Source organism: Leucopleurus acutus, assembly GCF_964270905.1.
Source record: "Leucopleurus acutus genome assembly, chromosome: 2".
In the NCBI taxonomy this organism is placed as follows: Eukaryota; Metazoa; Chordata; class Mammalia; order Artiodactyla; family Delphinidae; genus Leucopleurus; species Leucopleurus acutus.
In genome coordinates, this window is record NC_139143.1 from 60,806,368 (window position 1) to 60,825,792 (window position 19,425).

Genomic DNA, 19,425 nt, shown 5'->3' on the forward strand with positions numbered 1-19,425 from the left:
GAGCAGGAACACACAGCAGAAGCAAGAGGCTGCAGTGATCTTGAGAACTGGGAGTGGGGGAAATGAGGACGGGGTGTGAGGAGAGAAGCATGAGGAAGCAGGGGCAGCAGGGCAGCCCCGCGTGGAGCAGCTTTGCAGAAGAGTGGGGAAAGCGGACAGGATTCTGCAGGATGATGGAGGGGGGCTCTGGGTCTTGCTTTCTGAGATGTCCTTGCCCCAGGAAAAGTCACTTTTCATGCTATGTAGGCCTTGTTTTACCCCTCAGAGGGGAAAGTGAGAGAGGGCCTGTTGTGCATGGTGAACAGGTGATTTCTCTCGGCTGGACAGGTGGTCAGAGCACCAAAGTCCCTAGACTTGAGGCAGAAGATGAGACCTTACAGAAGGCGAGGGCACAAAGGTCCTTTCTCACCAGTGCCTGGAAGCTGGACTTGAGGCCCGGGTGGAGGGGAGGGGTGTGCAGCCTGTAGCAGGTCAGCTTTCCCCCATGCAGACTCCAGGGCAGGATTTGCAGGCTGGGGGAGTTCTCCTCGGGAACAGCAACTCAGAGGGAGGCAGCGAGAGAAGCGGATTGGGCAGAGGGAGAAAGTCATCTGCCTGGCAGTGACAACGGAGGCCTCGGCCCGTCCCAGGGGAACTCTGGAGCTGGGACGGCCCTTCAGAGGTGTCCCAAATTGAGGCAAGGGGATCGGGGCTTTGCCCTCTCCACATGGACCGGTCACTGGATGTGGGCTGCCCTGAAGAGGGAGGCCTACATTAGGCAAAGCAGCTTCCCACAGAGGGTGTCCGCTGAGGTCCATCTGCAGCCACACTCGCATGCCTAGGGCATGAGTGCCTGGGTCCTGAAAGAAGCAGCATATGGGTGGCGCCCCAGAGCATCCTCAGCAGCAGTGGCATAGTGGTGAGAATGTGGGTGTCCTCATCAGCATCTGCCCCAGGTGCCAAACTCACGGGGAGTGAGAGCTCTCACCTGCGCCATGGCAAGGTGGTTTTGCACAGTCAGTGGGATCAGGGTGTCCAGGCAAGTGTTTGGGGTGGGTGGAGGCATGTGTGAATCCTGCTCTGTGGTACCCTGGTTTGGTCAATCATAGATTTCAAGGTTTAGGTCTAGGCAGCTCAGTGACAACCTAAACAGTGTCAGATGAGAGTGACCAGAGGCTGGTCAGCCAGTTGGTAGGCTGGGTAAAGCGCCCGGAGGTGTTCAGTCTAGAGCAGGAGAAGCGAAGGGAGGACATGGTGACAGCTGCAGCAAGAAAGTTAGACGGGTGCTGTTTTGCCCCAGAAAGGCAGACCCAAGACTAACAGGTACAGATGAGAAGGAAGCAGATTTTAATTCAAATAAGAAAAATGTTGAATGCTTAACACCATCTCAAAATCCTCTGAAATCTCTGAAATTTGGGAGCCGAGGCTCACAATGGCTCAGTGGATGCATGGTAGTGGCTTTGCAGTGAGGGATGTGGTCTCAAAGTCCTGTGAGTTTATGATCTTCTCAAGCCCAGCCTTTCCCTGGAGGCTGTAATCGTCTCGACAACATTTCCCAGAGGATCTGGCCTCTCGGTCTTCAGTGTGATGGTGACCTCACCACCTACCAGGCAATGATTTTCACTTCTGGCTGGTTTTAATGGAGGTGAAGTCCTCCCATTTCCTTCTCCCCAGAGCAGGGTTGACCATCCCCCATCCCTTAAATTGGAGGGAGAGGAAATCAAATGCCAAACACTGCAGAAGGGCACTTTCGAACACTCCTTTCTCCTTGCTGCCTGCACGGAGCAATCACTGAGCCTGGCCTTTGTTCCTGGCACCTGGACCAGCAGTGTGGAGGGAGAATAAAGGCCCCATCTTGGAGAATGCTAAAAGAGTCAAGAAATAGCAGAGCTTTCACGGTATCAATGAGTAAGGAGGACAGCCTCTGCTGTTGTCTTTCCCTATCTGGCCTCTGACTGGGCCCTTACAATCACCGGACTTCCTGAAGTCTCCACTTGCAGTGGGCTTGACAGTTTGGATTAGGTTCCAGCTGGAACATTCTGCAGCAGCCCAGTCTGAGTGTGGCAGGCCCAGCAGCTGTCATTTGTAGGAGTGCATTTGAGGCTGGTGGGAGATGCAGGAGGGACAGCCATGGGGATCTGAAACCTTTTGCGAGTCCAGAGGCCTGAGGCTGCTTGACCACAGTGCCCAAGGCCAAGGTCAGAGTGAATACTTTGAAGGCTTTGAGAGAGAGAGAAAGAGGCCCATGTGTGCAGCACAAGGGCACTGAGGTGCAAAAGGCAGAGAACGTGTCTTGAGCTGATGAGTGAGTTGCCTTCAGCAAACCTGGTCTGTGAGAGAAAACATCCTCAAACCCAAAATCAGAAAAAGTTTTGAGAGAGAACAGCAAAGAAAAAAGAAAAAATCTGAATTTTAACCATGTCTGTGAACATTTTTCATAGGAAAGGTAAGGGCAGTGAGTACAGAATGAGTTAATGCTGCCAAAAGGATTAAGAGGAATAAAAATGGTGTTTACAAATATACCAGGGAAAAAGAACACTTGGGAAAAATAGGTCCATAAGTAAGTAAAGGGGATCCAAATCTACTGCGAGTCTAACAAGACTGAGGAGCTGAATTGCTTTTTTCCTATCTGTCTTTTACTTGAAAAGTAACAAGAAAATTTGAGGAGTTGTCATGATTTTCAGTGGGAGGCCATAACTATGAGCCCAGCGAGAAAGCCAGGGCCACTGCAGGGAGTTCTTCAGACGCTTCCCATGACCCTGGACGACCCAGAGCCTCAGCCTGGCATGCGTGCTGCTTCCTGACCTGCCACCTACCAGCCCAGTTAAAGCCTCATCCCAGGCTTTAACTTCCGTGGCCCTTGTGCATCTGCCCCATTGAACCACTTGCATTATCCAAGCAAACCACATTCTTAGGTGCTCTCCCCTTCCTGCACTGGAACGCCCCCTCAGTCACCATCCAACTTCATCCACTGCAGCATCACCACTGCCCTTCACCTCCCCAGTGGCCTACCTGGAAAGTCAAACCTCTTCTCTTTTCCAGTCTCCCTTTCCAAGTCCCACCTCAATCATCAACTCTGTGGCTTTCCCCTTCTTCCCCTCAGCTTTGCCTTGTACTTTTCTGAACCTCCATTACTCACTTCTCTTACATTACATAAAAATGTGCATGTATATGCTTCTCCCTCTAGACTATGAACTCCTATGTCCTGGGCCAGGTCTTCTAACTCTGTGTGCCTGGGTGTCTATCTCTGTGTCAGGAAAAAAGCAGGACTATTGTTCTCTTACCCAGGCTGCACATTAGAATCTTGTTGAGTCTATTAAAACACACCCATGGCCATGCCCCATATCAAACCCATGAAATCAGACATCTCAGGGGGTTGAACCTGGCCTCCGTATAGGTTAAAAGCTCCCAGGTGATTCTGATGCCCAGTGAGGGTTCATACCACTAGTACAAGGTTTCAAAATGTGATTCCCAGACCAGCAGCGTCAGTATCACCTGTGAACTTGTTAGAAATGTGCATTCTCCAGCCAACCGCAGACAGCCCACCCTACTGAATCGGAAACTCTGAGGCGTGGTTCAGCAGTTCGCATTTTGGCGAGCCCGCCAGGGGGGTTCTGATGCACACTGAAGGTTGAGAACAACTGTTGTGCTAGGTGCAGGCTGATCAACAATCACTGAGTGGGATCGTTGAAGTATTCACCCTGAGGTTTGCGTGGCCTTCGTTACTTCCCAGAGTAGGTGCAGTTGATAAAGGTTTTGGAATCTTGTTTTCTGTCTTCCTTTTATTTCTTCCTCACAGAAATCAATTAATAACCAACCCTACGTAACTTACAGGACTTTTCTGTGCATTGGCCAGCCCCCTGGAGAAGGAAATTTGCAGAGACTCTGCCTCACACTTCTTTGGGGCACTATACGTCCTTTTATACAGTGGACTCTTGAACAACGTAGGTTTGAACTACACAAGTCCATTAATACCCCAACTTTTTTCGATAGTAGTTACCACGGTACTATACGATGCAGCTCACGGAGGAGCCACAGATACAGAGGGCCCGGAGCGGGGACAGTGTCAGCATCCCTAACACCCACGCTGTTCAAGGTTCAACTGAAATTGAATTCTGTGCACTCAGGCCACTTCCATCCTTCTGCTGACCTGACCTTCCAGTTACCTCCTAACTTCCTACTTCTCAAGACCCTTTTTATTTGGCACAGCAAAACAGAACAGATCTTCACCTTTTCGCCTCTCAGGACCTCATTCCTACCCAGCTTGAACAATTCAAAGTCAGTGTATCCCAAACTGAGCTCTTAATTTAAACTCTTTCCTCTTTCAGGGCCTCTCACTATCGCGGTCTCTCTTGTTGCGGAGCACAGGCTCCAGACGCGCAGGGTCAGTAATTGTGGCTCACGGGCCCAGTTGCTCCGCAGCATGTGGGATCCTCCCAGACCAGGGCTCGAACCCGTGTCCCCTGCATTGGCAGGCAGGGTCTCAACCACTGCGCCACCAGGGAAGCCCAAATTTCTATTTTCTTAATCTCACTTAGAACTGTCCCCTCTCCTCTGACTGCTTCCTTCATTCTGGCGCTTCTCATTTCTCATGGGGATTACTCCCCGAGCCTGCTAACCACTCCTCCTGCCTCTCCTGCTTAAATTCCTTCAGCAGCGCTCTGTTACCTTTCAGGATAAAATTCCAAATTCTTCCCTATCAGGCTCTGCTCTGCCCTGACCTCTGGCCTCATATTCAGTGCTTGTCTCCTGGCTGCTGGGCTCCAGGGGAAGAGATCCACCTGCTGTGCTAATCTCTGACTGAAGGCGGGACTTTGTCTCCCTGTGGACTGCATTTCCCCACATTTTTGTCAAATCAGTTCATACTGATCCTTCAAAATTGGACCTTCTCTGCAAATCATTCTTTGGCCCCCAGGTATGGATACCTTTCCCCTGTGGATCCATAACACCCCAAATACCCCTCCATTGAGTACATTTTACTGAGAGAAGTGTGTGTGTTCCCTAGGGCCGCCATATAAAATGCCCCAAACTGGGTGGCTCAAAGCAGCAGAAATGTATTGTCTCAGTTCTGGAGGCCACAAGTCTGAAATCAAGGTGTTGGCAGGGTCACGCTCCCTCTGAAGATCCCTTGCTTGCCTCTTCCAGCTTCTAGTAGCCACAGACGTTCCTTGACTTGCAACTGCATCACTCCAATCTCTGCCTCTCTCTTTTACATGGTGTTCTCTCTGTGTGTCTGTGTCTTCACCGGGTCTCCTTCTTATAAAAACATCCAACTGAATGGAGTAGGGACCCACTTTACTCCAGTATGACCTCATGTTAACTAATTACATCTGCAAGGACCCGATTTCCAAATAAGGTCACATTTTGAAGAACTGAGGCTTAGGGCTTTAACATAACTTTTGTGGGGGACACAATTCCACCCATATCACCAAGTATGATAATAATCCATTGATTTATCTGGTTCTTTCATTAGGCCGTGGGTCCTTTTGGAAAAGGGCTGTGTCTTACTTGACTTCATTTCCCCAATGATGAGTGTGGTATTTGACACCTAGTAAACCCTTAGTAATTGTTGGCTGACTGCATGAACAAGGAAACATGTATGTTAATTGTCCTTATAACAGGCGTCTCAGTTTCTTCTAATTCTTCTCTACGTTAGGGGATTACCAGCAAGGCCTCTCCTTGATGGCATTATATTTGAAAAGCATCCAGGCATGAAGCTTTTGAGCTCCGAAGTTCGCCACAGCCTCCCAGCTTCTCCTTGCCCCACTGCAGCCTCCCCACTGTTTGCCTCACTCTTTGACTTCATTTTTCAAAATCCATCAAATCCATTGTCTCTTTCCTTGCTCCAACCAGCCTGGATGCCATGCAAACCCATTTATAAGAATACATTCTTAGCCACCCCCAAATCCTTGTCCTTTTTATTTTCTGCCACTTCTCCCTGGCCCTTTCCAACCTTTATAAGAGCTTTCCATTTGCTTCTCTGCTGCTCTGGGGCTTGCTAGAGCTAGGGAAGATCCCGTAGAAACCTGCTCATGGGTATTCTTTCTGTAATTCCAACCGGGGACTCACAGCAGCATCACAGTCCTCCTTCCCATCTCTTGTCATGGGCCAGAAACCTTTTCACTCTCCTCAAGTACCCAGTTCTGTCCTGGGCCCTGGCCCTCAGCACATAACCTCAGCCCTAACTTAAGCCGTGTGACACAGACTCCCTTTCCTTCCTTCCATCTTACTTTCAGTCTCTCCTCGTCTTTACCCTCTCTCACTCCTGTCTTTGAAATGGATGTGTTCTTCTCAGTGCCAAAGCTAAATTCCCCACCTTAATTCATCATTCCAGCTCTTCTTACTTTCTAGACAGCCTTGCTCCCCAGATGACTGTTTCTTGCATATACTATTATACCCAGACACCTTCTATCCCTTATTCAAATGTCAAATGATCCCTTGACCCTATTATCTCTCCCTATGGTTTTTCTCATTTACTTTCACTACCTAAATTTCATAAGGAAAATATCAGCATATTTTATCTTTGCTTTTATTGTCAGTTAATTTCATGAAGACTTGATGCTAGTGTTATAATTATTACCTTGAAACTTTAAACTGAGCTTGGCAATCTCTCTTTCTATTCCTCTCTTCCACACACAGACACAGGCCCCCCGTCCCCCCCCCACACACACGCTTGCTTATTTATAATTACCAAAATCATTCATTAAAGTTTTTTTCTTGAGGGTTTACTGTGTGTTGGGTTCTGCCAAGAGTTGCAGATACCATGAGGAAACCCTCATGGGGTAAACACTCTAATGAGGAAGATACTAGAACAAACAAGAAAACAAACACGTCACAAAGTACTTACATGTTGTGAAAAGTCCAGGGAAGGAAAAGAGAGGGTTAACCAAGAGTGACTAAAGTGAGGGGAGGAGATGGGTAACTTAAAATCTGAGGTCTCTGAAGCTGTGTTTCAGTTGAAACTAAGAGATGAGAAAGCACCAGCCAGATCAGGGTGAGGAGTAAGGCTTTGTAGGGCTAGCATATCCTCGTTGGTCCTGGGGAAGCAAAAAGCCCTGGCCCCCTGTAGGAGCTGTCGGGCTCATGACTGGCACAGCAAGCAGGGAGAGAGGCTGTGCATGACATTGGGGAGGTAGGCAGGGATCAGGTCACGCAGGGGAGCTTTGAGGGCAGGACAGGAATTTAAAGGATGAGAATGACAGGATCAGATTTGTATCTAAAGATCGCCTCACCCAGGGCTTAACCCTCCCCTTCTCAGACAGGCCCTCCTTGACCATAAACACCCAAGGACCACACTCCTTTCTTTGGAGCACTCACATCACTAATGATTGTATATTCATTAGTATGAACGCATGACGCAGATTCTCACCATCTTCGCTTTTGTTCACCTCTGTATCCCCAGAACACAGAGCTTGACCGTCCCGGCTGCTGAGTACATATGTGCTGAATAAATGGATGAATGAGTGAATGGATGCGTGATCGTACTTCATCTATCTTCTGTGTCATTTTTGGCAATGTAACCTCTCTGAGCTTCAGTGATCTTATCTGTGAAATAGAGGTAAACGGGGATAGTAAATGATTGATCAGTCGTCCCGTTATTACTATCTCTCCTCCTCCCATGGCCTCTGTTTTCACTCTCATTCTCCCTGTGTACTTCCCTCTTTTTAAAATACCAGCCCAGCTTGTCTAGCTACCTACTCCGCATCCCGCCAGATGCTCACAGTTAAAACTCAGCCTTTTGCATCCTACCTCCTCATCTCTGCCTTGGAGTTCAGATGTGTCCTCATCTCATTAACCCTTCCAGCCAGTGCAGCTCAGCGACTCTCCTTTAGGAGAGTCCTCTGCAGCACCAGGGAGGATGATACTCACTGAGGTCGTGGCAAGGGCTTTGGCGTCTGAGAGTGCTAGGCTGGAGCTTGGACTCTGCCAAGTGTTAGTTAACTTTCCTAAGCCTCACTCTCCCCATCTATCAAATGGGAATACTATAATGCCTACGCCTCAGGGTTTTTATGAGAACTAAGTAAAATAATAAATGTAAAACACTTGACTCGTTGACTACTAGTAAATGTACAATAAATAATGGTTCTTACTTGCTTTATCGTAAAAACTGACAAACCAAATGCCACAAATTGTTTACTTATCATTCTTATGCCATTAGGCCATGGTCCCAGACAGGGACCTGCCTTTCATCCCTGTATCCCAGCACTCTCCATTGCATCTGGCTCATCAGAGGTGCAGAATAACTGCTTGAGGAATGGCTCACTACGTTAATGAAGTCCTTGATGGCAGAGAATGTGTATTAATCGTTTCTGTGTCCCTTGACAGTGTTTAGCAGTGCAATAATATTTTTCAAGTAAATAAATAAATGAATGAGGGATTGAGTTAATAGTGAACTTGCTAAATAACATGTTGAATGGAAACAACTTAGTAGCTAGGAAAGGACTTTGGGGGAAGGGTAAAAGCACTCATACTAGATAGGAGTCCTTGGTGGATATTGTGATTCTCTCCTGGTTCCCTGGTCTATTTACATTGTCAATTTCCCCTCACATAAAATCATAGAAATGGAGGAAGCTGTCTCTTCTCCTGCACATCCTCTGCCTCTCATCTGTCACCCTCCTCTTGTGTTAATGCTGTTCACTCTCCTACCTTCTCGCCGGAATTGAGGGGGTGCGTCTGTGGGGGAGGAGGGAGTCCCAGGTTTGCACCCTCCTTTTACGGGGAGGACACACTCAGCAGTGAATAGGTGTTGAGCTGTTTTTCTTGTGCAGGGATGGATTTGCACAGATCCATCACTAAGCTCGCGTCCTGTTCATTTGTGAGCAAAGATGGGTGTCCAGGGATACCTGGTACAGGCTTTGCCCATGGACAGGAGTAAGTGAGACTAACAAGCTTTCAGGAGGATTGAATTTGAGACCCTGGCTGCATTAGCCCTGGGTGAAAATCAACTGAGCCTTTAGATGCAGAGTCCAGAGAAAAATGGGGGATGGAAACTTACATTTAGAAAGTAACAACTGTGTGTCAGTCATTGTCCTGGAACTGTATTTATTCATTCATTTATTCTTCTGCCGTCCTGTAAGTAACAGGCAGTTATTATTATCACCATTTCACAGGAAAAGACAGAGAGACTTGGAAAGGTTAAATATCTGGTCAGCTTCACACAGCTGGCAAGGAACTCAAATCCAGACCTTGGACTCAAAGGGAGATGTGACTCCAGAGCCCACCCGCACAATCTGAGCCGCAGTGAGGCTTTTCTGGGGTGATTTACATGAACTACTAAAGGCACAGAGGTGTCTGCAAGGGGGACCCTGCTGTCAGTGGCTGTTCTGCGGAACTGCTTTCAGTGTCCACAGCAGCTGCCACGGGGTTAAGAGAGGTGGCAGAGAGTAACTGTGAGTCCTACCAGCCATCTGCCCACCCCTCCCCCAGCCCCCAAAGGACATGTTGCAGTAGCTATGGCAGTGTGTGTGTGTTTGTGAATGAGTGTGTGTGTGTGTGTGTGTGTGTGTGTGTGGCATGTACATAGACACTCGTATGTATATATGTATGTATGTGTGGGGGTACATCTGTACCTGTGGATGCATTTATAAACATGAAAATCTCAATTCTGTATAATACTGTTTTAATGAAAATGATCCACTAAAATCAAAATGACTGACAACAAAAAAAAACAAATGCACATCTTATATAATTGTAATGAAATTTGGGATATCTTAATTCATCAATAAAGGGGACAGAAGGGAACTCAATGTGCTTCATCCCTCATTATTATTCAGGAATTTTAAAACTGGGTTCCAGTGAATCCTTAGGCTAGATTGTAATTTCCATTTTTATGGCAATCATATTGTATAGAAGACCGAACTCATCCGTAAAGATTGACTGAGGGTGTGAGTAGACATATGTTAGGTCGGCAATTCTCAACATATTGTGAGCTTTAGAATCAGCTGCCTAACTTAAAGAATACTGATGCTTGGCCACACCCTAGATAGGTGGATGAGAGCAACTAAAGTTTGAGAACTATTGTGCCCCTGTGTGGTGTGAATCTAATGTACCCCAACCTTTGAGAACCATTCCGCTATAGCACTTACGAGAGATGCAGGGATAAAGTAGGTTCAGTAGCTATGTCAGTGCAAGGACATTTAAAGAGGAAGACAGATAAACAGGTGACTTTAATACAAGGTGTAGGGAGGCAAGGTGTAGGGCAAAGTATGGGCTCTGTGATCCATGATAACACTCACCAGTGCCCTTGCTGGTTGAGTGACCTTAGACAACTGACTTAACCGTGCTGAACCTTACTTTGCAACCTGAGGATAATAACTGTACAGCTGTGTGGCTCTCCAGGTGGTAGTGAAAGGGTGTGCCAATGTGTGTGTGGCACTGAGCATGTGACTGCCTGGAACATGGTCAGTGGTCAGTGAGTGGCAGCTACTCTTTCCAGCTTTTTCTGACCCACCCAAGATTTCTTCCTTCTGCTTTATATAATCCTTGATCCCAGAATATACAGGGAAACTGCAAGTTCCTGGGCCAGCTTTCCCATCTGAGGACAGATGGACTGTGCCTTCTAGGATGCCCCTTGAGTCTACTGAAGCAGGCGCTTATCCTTTCTGCCCATAAGACAGGTGACAGGGATCAAGGTAGCAATGGGTCCTGCCTAACTGGGGTCCATGCCTATGCTTCCTCACTGCTCTCATTCTATGACATGCTTCGTGTTGACAAAAAGGTTAAGTGTGGATTCTGTATTTGTATGTACACGTGTATATGTAAGTGTATTAGCATTCTGCAGAGAAACAAAACCAATAGGATGTAGAATATGAAGAAAGATGTATTTTAAGGAACTGGCTCATGCAATTATGGAAGCCGACAAGTCCCCAAATCTGCAGTCAGCAATCAGGAGACCCAGGAGACCCAGCTGTGTAGTTGGGTGTGAGTCCAGAGGCCTGAGACCCAGGAGGATTGATGATGTAGCTCCAGTCTGAAGGCCGGCAGGCTCAAGACCCAAGAAAAGTCAGTGTTTAAGTTTGAGTCCAAAGGCAGAAAAAGTGGATGTCTCAGTTGGAAGACCATCAGGCAGGAAGAATTCTCTCTTACTCAGGGGAGGGTGAGCCTTCTTATTCTATTCAGGTCTTCAACTGATTGAATGTGACCCACCCACATTAGGGAGGGCAATCTGCTTTACTCAGTCTACCAATTTAAATCTTAATCTCATTCAAACACCCTCACAGACATACCCAGAATAATGTTTGACCACATATCTAGACTGACCCTGTGGCCCAGTCAAGTTGACACATAAAATTAACCATCATAATGTGTGTATTTGTCTTCATTGCCACTTTTTGGGGCCAAGGTTGTATCCCTGAATTCCAAACTTGTGGGGGGAAAGTTATAACATTTGTTTATGACTGTCATTTTCAAGATCATTTTGTATACTTCTAAAATTTCTTTGAGCAAAACCCTTTTCAAGATTTAGAACCAGCATTCCAGATAATATGTGTGTAATAACAACCAAATTTATTCAGGACTTACTATATCCAAGGTTATTAGTTTTTGCAGATATTAGATCATTTAATCCTGTGTAGTTGATAAGGTGGGTACTATTATTATCCCATTTTATAGGTGAGAAAACTGAGCCACAGAGAGACAGGGACTGTGTTAGTTTTTCAGTGTTCTATCATTAAATGAGATAACATGTTAAGCACACACACAAGCACGCATACACAAAACATAGAGCAAAACTGCAAAAATAAAGTTGATTAAAAAAATGAAAAATCAAAGATTATGAAGTATCTAAAATTTATTTATACACACTTTGTTCAACAGTGTAAAGTTTGTGTGGAGTATGCTGTAGCTCATGATTCCCATTCTGCATATGGAGAAACAGAGGCTCTCGGGCAGTCTTACTTGCTTGAGGTCATAATAGCAGAAGGGGATTTGAACTTGTAACTTCCATCTAGTGCTCCTCTCCTTATATCCCATTGCCTGTAGTTGTCAAAGTGTGAGTTAGAATGGACGTATTCCAGACAGGAGCACAAACTGTTCCGGCCTAATTACTGGAAGGAGGGCCAAGTAGTGGGCACAGGAGCAGGTAGGAGGATGGATGTTATGAGGACAGCATTTAATCTGACTGCCTCTGTTTTCTCAATTACGCAGGAAGCAGATCATTAGCTGAGGGCAAGGATGGGGGAGGAGTCATTAGCTGAGGGCAAGGATGGGGGAGGAGGTGTTGGAGGTGTGAGGAGAAAGAAGCAGCTATGAGATAATGATCTTGAGAGTGGGAGAGACAACAGACGAGGAAAATGTAGTCTGACCGGTAGGCAGTATGCAGAGCCCACTTGAGGTCACTGGTGTCGGATTTAAAGGGAGACCAATCGGTGTGGTTGCCAGTGGCATTCATGTGTGCAAACACAGAAATGGAGCCACGGGGTCATCGAGTTTAACCAGTGTCAGAGTGTTTCAGACAAGTACAATGAAGCAATGAAGGGCAAGAGAGTTGAGGTTACATGAAAGGGTGATTACAATAATGGATCACAGAATTTAATTTGAGTAAAGAGGGAAGCGGGTGCGTGAGGTGGGTGAGGGTCGATGAAACGGTGGTTGGATGAATGGATTTTAAGGCTCAGGTGGATAGAAAATATTCTGTGGCTTTAGGAGGAATGAACTGGGAGGGTAGGAGGTGACAGTCAGATATTGGGATTCTTGAAACTGTGACCAAGGAAGGGTTGCAGATATTGGTAATCTAGTCTATGAGCATGGGAGTGAGGGTGGGGACAGGATCATCTGAGGAGAAAAGTCAAGGAAATGAGTGGTTTGAGAATTGAAAGGATCATCTTAGTGGCTACTGAAGTCACCAAAAATTATGAAGTGAGCCAGGCTCTGAACTGTGGAGGGTAGATGGGGGCAGGGTGGTGTTGGCATGACTGGAGCAAAAGGAGGAAATGGATAGGATGGTCTGATGGCAGGAATTAATGACCTTAACCAAGGACATGGGGTTAGTAAGTGGCAGAGCCAGGTTTTAAACCTACTGAGTCTGGCTCCATAGTCACATTCCTGGCTGCTTTGCTAGTTACTGACAAATATGTTACTTTTCTGCATAAAAACTTCGAAATGAATTTGTTTATCTATTAATAGACAGTAAATAATGAATAAAATCACACCAATATTTAACTTTTCTTTACATGAGATTTACACGCTTAAAGATAACACACGTTTGTAAAATACAGCCTGTCATCACGATTTAGTTTTAAAATGTGAAGTTAGAAATGCATTTCTATTTACCAAATGGGAATGTTAATTATAATGGACAATACTAATATTTGCTGAGTTTGTTCTGTGTGGCGGGCACTGTGTAAAGTATATACCTGCTTGCTTAACTCTAGGTACTATTTTAATCACATTTTATAGATGAAGACACTGAAAGAAATTGAGGGACTTACCAGGCAATGGACTGCCTCACCCAGGACTCAAATCCGGATCTGTCCAACCCTCAACCTCATTTGCAGTGTGGTCTAGTTCTTTCCTGAGTACCTGCTATGTGATGGTTCTATGCTGGACAGCGAGGATATGGCAAAGATGATGACAGAGTCCTTTATATATGATGAAGGGAACATATTAACTAAATATATAGCATATTAGTTATAGATTCTATAAAGGAAAGTGCAGGGTGCGTTATATAACAAGGGAACGTAACCTAGTCTGGAGCGGAAGGTCTATTTTGGGAAGTAATTTTTAGTCCAGAATTAACGAACAGTATAAATTAAATAAGTAAATGAGAGGGAAAAAATCCAGGTAAAGAAACAACATCTACCAAGGCCTTCGGGCCCTAAAGTGTCCTATGGAAACTGTGGACATCATTATTCTTATCATTTAACTTCTGAGAAAGCCATGGGTTTACCAGACAATCTAGGAATCAGCCATTCCAGTACTTATTCCTCCCAGAACTGGTGCTGATTGTGAAGACAGTAGCACATAATAATCTCCTCATTTTATCATTAGGGTAAATTGAGGTGTGGAGTGTTTCAGCCAACTGCATAGCTGGAAAAGTCATTTTTACCAGTTTTCCTTTTATCTTTTCTCCTGTATCTCTCTCAAACTACCTTTTTTCAGAAGCTTTTTAAAAATGAAACTCTATTCTCTCTTTGTGTCACCGCCCTCTCCTTGCAAATGCGTTTACCTAGTTAAGAAAAGGAACATTTGCTCAAAAGCTCTCGCATTGCACATGGATATGGCATCCTGTACCCGGACCCCAAAGTATTGTGACTAGCTGCGGGGGAGCTTTGGAACCATGCTTCCACCAGAAACTTAGCCTAATGTGGCCAGAAGCAAGCTTAAAAGGATGTGCTTTCATTTAACTATGGACAAATTATTTTCATTTGTAAAATGATCTCTTTAGCGATGGGTGGAAGAATATATGAGTTCAGAAGAAGCTCCTAGTTTTCGAAAGCCCATCATGAAATGCCTTTTTCATCATTGCCTCCAGCTGAAACATTCTCTCCCTACACTGAACTGTTCTGCACATACATACATGCATACATACATACATACATAGGTACATGTATTCTCTCTCACACTCTCTATCCCCCCACCTATTTTATATCTATCTGTCTATCATCTATCTATCTGTCATCTGTCTATCATCTGTATCTCTTCCTTCTCAACTCACCCCCAGGTGATAAGTCTTATGTCCCCCACAAGGAAGCCCATCACCAGACAATGCTGACCAGAAACTTCCGAGTTCCCTTTCCAAGTGCCACTGTTAGGTGGAAAGCTGGGACTAGCATTTAATCAAAAAGCAGATTTTAAAATACTCTCGTCCAGAGCAGAAGTGGTGCCTTTCTGCCCTGGGAGCGCCGTTGTGAAGGGATCATTCCATCAGGCTGGCCGTGCAGGAGTCCACTCACTCAGTTGGGTCTAGGTTACACAGTGGAAGGAATGCCCAAGCAACCAGTCAAATCAATTCAAGTCAAGGCCACAACCAACTTCTGGCCTAACCCCACAACTAAAGGAAACAACACTGTGACCGCTGATGTGTCTTGAGAAAGAGGAGCGAGAATTGAGGAGAGAAACTGAAAGCTTAGAAATTGCCGGTGCTTAAGGAAGACTCTGCATAAACTGAGGGTATTGTGTGAGACGGGCAGGAAAGAAAAGGCAAATAAGAGATTACTAATAGCTCTGAGCATACACAACTTGCAGGTGTGTCCTGCCGGCTGCTGTGTTTCTGTTACACTGGGGCTCCTCTGTGGCACAGATTATGTCCCTGCTCGAGGCAATGGATCCCAGATGGTTCCGGTGCTGGCCCGTGAGGCCCCTGAATCTAGGCCATCTGCTGCCCACACAGGAGGAAGATCTTCAGGGTGTTGATTTGTCAGACTGAAGATACTAACAAACAAACAAGCTCTATTCTGACTTCCGATGCTGCTAATTTTCCTAAACCAACATGTGACTGGGTTGCCCGAGCAGGACAGAGAATATTCAAGACCACGTTACCTAAGTTGGAGTCAGAAGACTGACGTTTCCTTCCAACTGCGGTGTTCAGTCTCCTGCCCAGCATGTGGCCTGACACTACCATCCTTGGGCTCCTCGATGGGTGGTCTTTCCACAAAACTAACATTGGCACAGTCTGCTCGGTAATGCCACCCCCTCCTGATGGAGGCCACGCTCTTGCCACCACAAGCAGATGGAAGCTGAGGTGGAAATGATTGTTTCGTTTGACATTCACCCTCCTCCCCACTCTAGTCCTGAAAACCAAGTGGGAGTTCCAGCTACTTAGATGCCTCTACTTCCCGGGTCCCAGAGACTGGTCCAGGTTCCTCATCTGATCTAAGATAGATCAAGCAGTTCTTCCACAGATTAGTTTTTCCTAATGAGGAGGGGTAGTGTCTCTCTGTGGTCTGAGCCTGTAAAGACATCCGCTGGAGCCTGTGGGAGGCCAAGTCTCCACCATGTGCGTAAGACATTTTCAAAAAATGGTCCTGTAGAGTGAGACATAGAGCCAAGAGAGGAGAGGGACAATTATAAGGGCATCTAGACCCTGTTGCCAGGCATCCCCAAGGCAGCTTCCATCTGAGCCTGGATATAGGTCTATATCCTCAATAATGGGCCTCTTTTTGGTGAGGCCAATTCAATTTTTTTACTTGGACTCACACCCAGAAAGCCCTAATGCAGAGGCGTCTTCCTCTTTCAGTTGGTCTCAGCTCCAAGTATTTTCAGCACTTTCAGGTCCAGCTCTTCATCACTTTGCCCCTGCCTTTTCCTAGGTGGCCCCCTGTGGCCTCTCCACTCACCTGCATCAAGCTCCCCTCTGCTACGCTGCCACGCGTCGCCAACACCTGGCCCTCCCGGTGCCCAGGGTGAGTGATCTGCCACTGCCACGACCACTTAGCTTATCTCCAACAAACCCATTCCTCCTCCCTTTTACTCATCCTCTGCTATTTGTCTGGCATATGTATGTTTCTTCAGAAAGACGGTAGATTCCTTCGACAGCAAGAATCTCTTTATCCCGGCTCCTGTTGCCTAGTATCACAGTTCACACACAATAGGCCCTCCATAAATATTTGCTAAATAAATCAAATAAGAATCCCCATCTCCCTGACACATCATCCCTGACTTGTGGGAAGGAAATAAGTCAATTCTTTTTTCCTCCTTTGCTGAAGCAGTTCGAAGACTCTCCACCTTCCCTCGCCATTTCACAATGTGCTCTTCCCCTCTCTCTGCATTTCATGTCAGTCCTGCAGCGTCCCTGCCCTGTGAAGTGGGCCCCAGTGGGAGGTGCGAGTCTTCCCGCACTCATTGTTATCTCCTCTCCAGCTGCCGCAGATACATTTACGATGGGAGTTAAAGCCTGGTGTTGCATTGTGTTTGCACCTTAGGGGAAGACACCTCTTCCTCATTAGAAATTTGGGAATCTCCTTTTTATAGTATTTATATTGGATTCAGGCAACTAGTATATTTAACTTATTTAACAAATGCTTACATGGCACTTACTGAATGTCAGGCTCTGTTCTGAACACTTTAACCATAGTAACTAGTTCCTTCTAATGACAACCTTGCCAGGTAGATAAAATTATTACCCTCAGCCTCATTTCACAGATGAGGAAATGGGGACACAGAATAATTAAGGGACTTGCCCAAGGTCCCACAGCAATTGCTAGCTAAGCTGGAATTCGAATAGTCAGGCTGGCTCCAGAACCCACGTCCTACCCACTGGGTCCTGCTGCCTATCAGTGATCAGGGCAGAGTCCAGACCACACATCTGAGCTGGCTTTCTTCACACTCAGGCCTCTCGAGAGCAGGGAGTCTCTTTGACGTGACTACCTAGCAACATGTCAACGTGTGCTTGCTTAATCAATGTTTCTGGGCTTATCGATTCACTACCTATGGCCTGAATACAGGTTTATTTATGTTATTCTATGCAGTTAATTGTTCACATTGTAATCAACGCTTGTCCTGAAATTTGGTTCCTCAAGATATATTTTCAAACAACCGAGGAACCACGCCAAGAATTAACTCTAATTACACATTGCACCCATTTTGAGTACTAGAGATGACTTGAAGGCAAAACGTGTGTTATTTAAAATTATTAAACTGATAGTAAATAAAATGTCATTTTGCCCAAAAGAGAGATTAGGTTGCAGCTCCCTTTTCTTTTTTTATTGCCCTCTCTAGGTGTCTAGGATCAGACAAGATATTTTTTTCTCCTGATTTTTAGTCTTTTTCTTGAATTAGTACATATTTTTTAGCTGCTCACAAGCCACCACTCACTGTTCAGCAAAAAAAAATCAGATTCAAACCCCAGAACAGAACAAACATGAAAAACACACGGGCTATTTATTTGATGTAGGGGTGATTCATAGTACAGTGTTTGGGTACTGTTTGGAGCCAATGCTAGTTGCCTCAGGGTATTTCTAAATTGAATTCCAGGAATAAAGTGTTTATAAATAGTGAGCATCGAAAAGAAATGTATTCATCCCAGCCACTCCCTTAAGGAGTCCCAATGGCCTCCCCTTGGAACTACCAACTCGTTCAAGTAGTTAATTGGTTAGCTGGTTGGGTTAAGTTGGTGGTTCTCAACCCTATCAGACCCAACACCCTATTTTATGACAAATAAACTTAACCTTTTTTATAATCCTTAAATGAAATTCATATATAATAAAATCTAAATACACACAAGTAAATATATATATATCTTAATAGTAATTAAGAGAAATGCTAAGATATAATTTATAATGATATAACTATCTTAATGTATAAATTCTCTGCAATATTACAATGGAAGAAATAATAAAGTTGACAGACATTTGCGTCTAATGTAGATTCACCAAAATATAATATGTAAAGTAATATGCAATACACGATATATGTAAGAGCAGTTAGACTGAAACAGTCATGCTGTATTGGTGATTCAAAGACCATGAGCAGCATTGTAGACAATGATGTGATTTTCCAAAACTATGAACAAATCTTGGTAAAATTCCTATATAATAGTGTATACTCTTCTCTTAATTTACATGGTAGTTATGCACCTAGACAATTCGTCTTGTATTAAAACAGTACAAGCTGCTTTGTTGCTTGTATGTAAATGGAGTTAGCATCTAGGCTCAGATAATTATAAGCAGGTTTTTTCTACATAAATGTGCAGCAAGACATTCAGAAGTTTGCAGGACACGGGGGAATTTTTTTGTTGTGCAGGGCTATTCTGAGCACTGCTGTATTCTAGCCTTCAGACCTGCCTTCTAAATGCCAGTAATGTCCTGCAATCATTGTGTCATTCAAGGGCAGCTGCCCTAAATTTCCCCAAATACTCTCTATTGGTGACACCACCCTCATTGACAACCACTGGGTCAATTCCTAGTATTAGATTTAGTCCCAAATAATTATGTCAATTTATTCTCCTGACTTTTTGTAGTCCTTGAAAACCAAAGGCATGTCTACAGTAAAATCCTCAGTAATTAGGTTATTGGGTTGGTGTGATTGGGTTATACTGGAGACTGTATGTTCCATGAGAGCAAGGGCCCAGTTCACCCCATGTGCACAATATCTAGTATCTGCACAAGGCCGGGCTTTATATGTCTTGCTTGAAGGAGTAAATAATTTTGAGGTTGGCCATCTGGGTTAGTGAAGAGATATATACTATTGAAAAGGAATAGATTTGTTACTTTCAAGTACATGTGACGTCCAGATGCTCACTAGAGAGACCCGTATTTAAGTCTTATTCAAAAATACCATTTCAGTTGTTTCTGATTGAATGAGTGACATTATAATGATTGAAACCATCTGGAAGCTGTCAAAGACCCAGAACCTTCATGTCATTTTGAGGGAAAGGGGGCATGTTGAGGACCCCACATGAACTGTGACCTTGGCCTAAAAGGTTTGCTTCATCTTCACAGTGGTCTGTGAAGCAGCTATTAGCAAATCTGTTTTTACAAGTGATGAAATTAGACTCAACAAGGCAAATAA

The 19,425-nt window shown here is 45.1% G+C and overlaps 1 protein-coding gene across 2 annotated transcripts in view; it reads left to right on the forward strand.

Moving 5' to 3' along the window:
- The window catches only part of ASTN1 (astrotactin 1), a gene marked incomplete at both ends in the record, with an annotated part of 323,470 nt that overhangs the window by 197,251 nt on the left and 106,794 nt on the right, over positions 1-19,425 (forward strand). The gene's annotated exons all lie outside the window — the stretch shown is intronic.